Source organism: Lactuca sativa, chromosome 6 (assembly GCF_002870075.4).
Source record: "Lactuca sativa cultivar Salinas chromosome 6, Lsat_Salinas_v11, whole genome shotgun sequence".
Lineage (NCBI taxonomy): Eukaryota > Viridiplantae > Streptophyta > Magnoliopsida > Asterales > Asteraceae > Lactuca > Lactuca sativa.
Window position 1 is genome coordinate 187,695,146 of NC_056628.2, and position 6,000 is coordinate 187,701,145.

Below are 6,000 nucleotides of genomic sequence, written 5' to 3' on the forward strand. Positions count from 1 at the left end.
TTGACTAAAAGAGATATAATGGCATGCTTAAATATATTTAAATATATTTATGAAGCCTTCAGTATTCTATCTGGTAAAGAAAAAAGATCAACATATGACCATAAGAAAAATGACGAGCTGGCTCAGCCTTTCTGAAGGACTAACACGTCAAGGGAGTGGAATCATTGGCTCATTTGGCCAAGCTGAAGAGCTTCGTTATGTAATTGCTATAGTTTGTCGATAAGATTTACAACCTTATTTTTGTTTTATAAATTAGGGAAAATTTCAAGAGATAGAAATATACTTCACTTGTTTGTAGTGGTGATAGAACTCCAAAGCAAAAGGTGAAGTTAAAGGACTTGTTAGATGCAACACGTAATTTGTGTATCATATTAGTTTTGACCTTGTCTTTTTCAAGCATCCACTGCAAGGTTATAACTCATTTCCAAGGTTATAACTCCTTTTATTTGGTTGCTTGCTTTTCGCATTGTCAATGATCACATCTAAACAGGTGATTCTTCAGAGGCTAACTCATGTCTCATATGTGATTCTTCAGGAGCAGGAGCTTGTTTGCTTATCCAAACAAAAATAGTCTCTCCCTTTTCTCTGTAGTGGATATCTGAACATGTGATTCTTCAGGAGCAGGAACTTGCTTTCTTTCTGCATAGTCAATGATCACATCTAACAAGTTCAACAATTGAAACACAGCAAATCAAACAACAATTAGGGAAGAAGAAAAAAAATACATTTAAGATTTTACCAAAAGAAACGAATGTGCAAATTCTACCTGCTAAAGATGTGCAATACTTCTCAAATAAAGGGGTTGATTCAAGAGGCTCAACAACATTGTTATGTCCAAGAAAACACAAGAGTCACTCATTGGGGCATTTTATCAAACAGTTGGTGTTCACCAAAAAGTATCCCTAAACAGGCAGTGATTAATTATTCAAATATTACCAGGTTGTTGTCTTATGTAGTAACAAAGCAACCAAAAATAACAAGCGGTAGCCTGGGTTGTAGGAGCGTAGAGAAATAAAACATCAATTGTTTTTAGAAGATTTAAAAGATTTACAAACAGCGTAAAAGATTTACTGATGACTATACTAAGATTTGATTACTCACCTACGTATATAAATGCATCATGGTTCCATCATTGGCAGTAGATAACAAGTTCACGACCTCAACCACTCTGTACTCATGAAATCTTATTGTAAGATTCTTGAGGGTTTCAACGACCCTTGTAGGCTCGAGAGTAACCAAGTCGTAGGGTTGTGATGCCATATCGGGAATCCATAACCAAGCTGGGTGAAGGAACAAGACGATTTAAAAAGATAACTCTAAAATAGGAGATAGAAACCTAAATTTCCTTTTAGGTTTTGAAAACATGAATTCAAGGAGAGGAGGAAACCTTCTTGGGCTTAGAATCCCTAGTTCTTCATCATAGAGCCCTCAATCGTAATGATTTTGTAAGGTCTATTTTCGGAAGCAAAAAAACCTCAATCTCAATAGAAAAAATGAGAGAATCAGGATTTTAGAAGAAAATAAAAGACCTCCCGCTAACTACAAAGCAGGAAGACGCACATTAGGGTTCTTCGTCTGTGTGTTGTTTTGATTTATCTATGGGAAATTAGAAACAAACAAGAATCAAGCTTTGCATTCCATACTTCATAACGATAACTCATGGAATTCACAGAGTTTCATTAAGCTAAACCATGGAAAAGAGAAAAGTAGAAACGAAGGAAGATGAGAAAAAGGCGGAGTTTTCTAATTTTTGAGGATTTCGTTCCCGCTTAGCTATCAAAGGTTGGAAAACGCGCGTTCCATTAAAATTTATAAAGCGACATCCCTAGACGACACACATTTTAGTATAGGTGCCCTCCGTGTTTTTTAGTTAGACACTAATTTAAGGGCACGCAATAATGCGCGACCTAAATCCTTAAATTTTTTTAAGAGATGACACTCTTTTAATGTCACACGCTTTTGCATAACATAAATCAAGGAGTGTCGTGGTTTGCGCGTCGTAAAAGGGTCTTTTTCTTGTAGTGATCCTTTTCTTTTTCAATCTTTTTGACTTGTTTTTCGGGTTGATGGTCTTTGGATGTTTGAGCAAAATTTATGATCACCAAAGGTTCATTCTTCTCACCTCCTTGAGTTGTAATGGCTGGCATGTGAGCTCTTGGATTAACTTTGGTATTGCTTGGAAGGGTTCCTATTAATCTTTCTTGCAAAAGCCTTGCTAATTGGCTGACTTGTGTTTCGATGTTTAAAATAGATGCTTGTTGATTCTAGAGAGAAACTTGTTGATCTATAAGCGTTGTATCTATGGTGTCATGTCTTTTTTCGCTTGTTTCCATGTATCTAACTAAATCGACTCAAGATCAATCTTCCTTCAGGTTGGGATTATTCTATTTGGTAGTAACCACGATTTTTTTGTTGATAACTCTCTTCCTTTTCTTTCTTGTATTTGTCATAGGGCTTCCGTTCCCTCCTGGGCTTTCTCCAATCTTTTTTCAAACCTATCACCACTTGAATAGTACACTTGAGCCTTCTTGTATCCGTTTTCATCCATATCACAATCCTTTGTAAGATGTGGCCCACTATAATTTTTGCACCTAACTTGTATCATGTGAATGAGTTTCCCTATTTTTGTTATTCTTCAATCCATGGTGCCGAGCTTTGCAATTATGGAAGCAATATTATCTTTACCTCCATCTCTATTCGACTTCCCTCTAATAATATCTTCCCATGGGTTGTGGTATTCTTGTGAATGCTTGGAAAATTCTTCAATAAGAGCATTATTGGTTCATGGGTCTTTCTTTGTCATTGGTCCTTGTGAATCAAGAATTTTCCTTGTGCTCACATTGATCCCATCATAAAAGATTGTAATTTCTTGTTGCACATTGAGATCATGTTGAAAACATTATCTTAAGAACCCTTTATAGCTTTCCTATGCCTCGTAAGCGACTCTCCATAGATTTGTTGGAAGTATCTAATATTTCATTTAAGCTTTGAAATTTTGGATGGAGGAGTGAATTGTTGGATAAATTCAAATTTAAGATCGGCCCATTTCATGATTTCTCCAAAAGGTAATGATTCCAACCATTCTTTTGTTGCACCTTTGAGTGTCAGTGGAAATAATCGTAACATCACCGCATCTTTATGTAAGTTGGGGCCGCTAAACCAATTTTCAATTTCCACCACTTGCCCTATCTGTTTGTATGCATCCTCATAATCATTACTAGGGATTATTGTATCTTTTAGCATGCTAAGGATGTGCCCCGGAAGCTCAAACTTGGTATTGGTTGGAATTTCAGGTGGTACAACACTCGTCCTATTTTCATCACACATCCTCCTGTTGTAATCCTCCTTAGTCTTCCTATTTATGACATGGGCATATTTAATCATGTATTTTGTAATACTTTTAGCTACACTTATGCTTATTTTGGGACATAAGATGTTTGAAATCTGTTTTCTAGTAGCAAAGACATGATCAGGATGAAAAGGAAGAAAACAAGGAGTTGGAAGCATGAAAATGTCGGCTAAGTAAAAAAAGAAGACAAAGAAGGCTTGAAGGCTGAAGCCCATGGTGTGGGTACTCTACACCACGCCATTGCAATTGGAAGATTCACAATTTATGAGATGGCTTACCGCATACTAGATGTAAATTATGCCCACGACATGACACTTGTCCCCATGCCATGACGATCAGATTTTAGAAAACTATATATATTCGAACATTAGGCCAAATTCGAGATGTTGGCTGGAGGATTAAGCTAAGGTTTATGACTGAAAACCATTAGAAAACCTCCAAAAGTGAAGAATTTTATTTTTACTCAAGCTTTAAAGAGAATTGAAGAAAGATCATCACTAAATCATTGTGTTTGCTATATTTAACCATTTCTGTTCTAGATAACTACGATTTATTGCTTTTTTCTTTTAGTTATGGGTTTATCACTCCATACTTCTATTCGGTGAATATGAACCCGGATTCTATGTGTCAATTTCGATTATTGGATGTTTTATGTTGATTTTACTTGTGTTTGAATATCCAAACCCTAGCATGTTGAACTTTTAGCTTTTTTATTGCTTCTTAATCAAGTTTTTTGTCATAGATGATCATTCTTATTGCTTGAATTTTTTTCCTAGTTGTTTATGATCATTAAATAATTAGAGCTAGTGATTAATCATATCCTAGGGTTAAGTAATTAAAAGTTAATAACTTTAACTGTGTTAGAGAGCATAATTAATGATAATTTGTGCTTGGTTGCTTGACTTGATCCTAGGAAAGTAACTCTTAGATTTATCATTCATAGTCCAATTTGTGATTATATCGAATTTGTGTACAACCTGTGCTTGATAATTGCATGGTAATTCATAAATTGGTACATCTAGGTATTTGATCATAATAACTAGTAATTTAGAGAATTGTTAATTAATATAATCTATCCAATAGAAATCAACCATAGGAGAAGAGGGAATCAAAACTAAACGAAAGTACTCTTTAAATCTTGAAGTAAAAGTCATTTCCTTGCTTTTTAGTTTTAATAGTTATTTATTTAATAGAAATTTGATTTAAGTTCTTCTGATCTTGCAAAATTAGTAAAACCCTCCAATTGAAGTTTGTTCTCTTAGTTTAATTAACAGTAGTTATTTTATTAATTAAATTGCGTTCCCTACGCTCGACATTTGACTTACCCAAGCTATTCTATAATTTGACTAGGTACACTGCTTATAGGTGCATAAGTAGTTTAGTTAGGTTTATAAATTAAAAAGTTGATAGGTATACTTTTATACACATCATGTTTTTGACGCCGTAAACCGGAGAACGACTTATTTGATTTTTAGTTTAATTTCTTTTAGTTATTCAATCCTTTTTGTGGGGTAAAAACCGCAAAAAGTTATTTTTCTACTTTTATTTTACTTTATTTTTTTCTGTTTGATCAGTAACCACGTCGTGGGCATCTTGGCCACGTCGTGGTAACGAAACAGTCGGTTTTTAGTTTAGTCATTTTATTCGTTTTACGCGTTTTTATTTTGTTTTGTTTTATTTTAGTGACTTACGATCAGGGGATCTCAGCTTCCTATCAAACCACCACTCAAAGATCCAGAATCCACTTTACACAAGAAAAGAGATAAAAAGGTTGACGAATCAAGTAGCAATTTTCAAACAGACAAAGGTTTAGAAAGCTTCAACAAAACTCCTACAGAGAAAGGCACTAGGCATAGATTAGAAACCATGGAAGTTTCGGATGAAGACATAAAAATCAAGGAAGAAGAAATGGTGTATATTAACAGAAGGAATGATAATGGACCAGGCCTTATGCCACCAGAAATTCTGACTGCTACAAACTTTGAGCTCAAGAGACGTACTCTCTTGATGCTCGAAGACATTCCATTTTCTTGCAAGGATTGTGAAGAATCTTTCAAGCACATTGATGAGGTGCTTGACATAGCCAACTACTTCCATGTGCCAAATGTTTCAAGAGATGTGGTACTACTCAGGATGCTTCCAGTGACATTTACTAGGGATGCAAAAGTATGGTTGAAGTCACTTCATCCGTGAACAATTAGAACTTGTACCAACCTTCGTGAAGCCTTCATTGAACAATTTAGCCCTCCGTCAAAGATTGCTAAAATCAAGAAAAAATAGCTAACTTCCAACAAGAGAGTGGGGAGTCCTTATATGAAGCTTAAGAAAGATACAAGGGATTGGTATATTTCCCACAACACAATTTAAATGTTCAACAAGAGGTTTCTATTTTCTACGATGGAGTGAATGTGACCACAAGGCAACTTCTTGATTCTCAAGGACCGATGCCAAAGAAGGAACTGACATCGATCAAGGCTTTAATTGAAGAATTCACAAAACACTCGCGGGAGTACCACAACCCTCATGATGATACTACTAGAAGCAAAGGAAGTAAGGACGGTGAAAATGAGAACAGAGCGGCGGTATTGGAAAAACTCAAAAATATGGATCGAAAAATGCCGAATATGGATCAATCCATACATGAGATACTT

General features: G+C 35.3%; 1 non-coding gene across 1 annotated transcript; it reads right to left on the reverse strand.

Moving 5' to 3' along the window:
* Positions 1 to 5,612: 5,612 nt before the first annotated feature.
* Positions 5,613 to 5,714, reverse strand: LOC111898870 (small nucleolar RNA R71). The gene has a single exon (XR_002852732.1). It is a non-coding gene; the product is annotated as a small nucleolar RNA R71 (small nucleolar RNA).
* Positions 5,715 to 6,000: the final 286 nt, after the last annotated feature.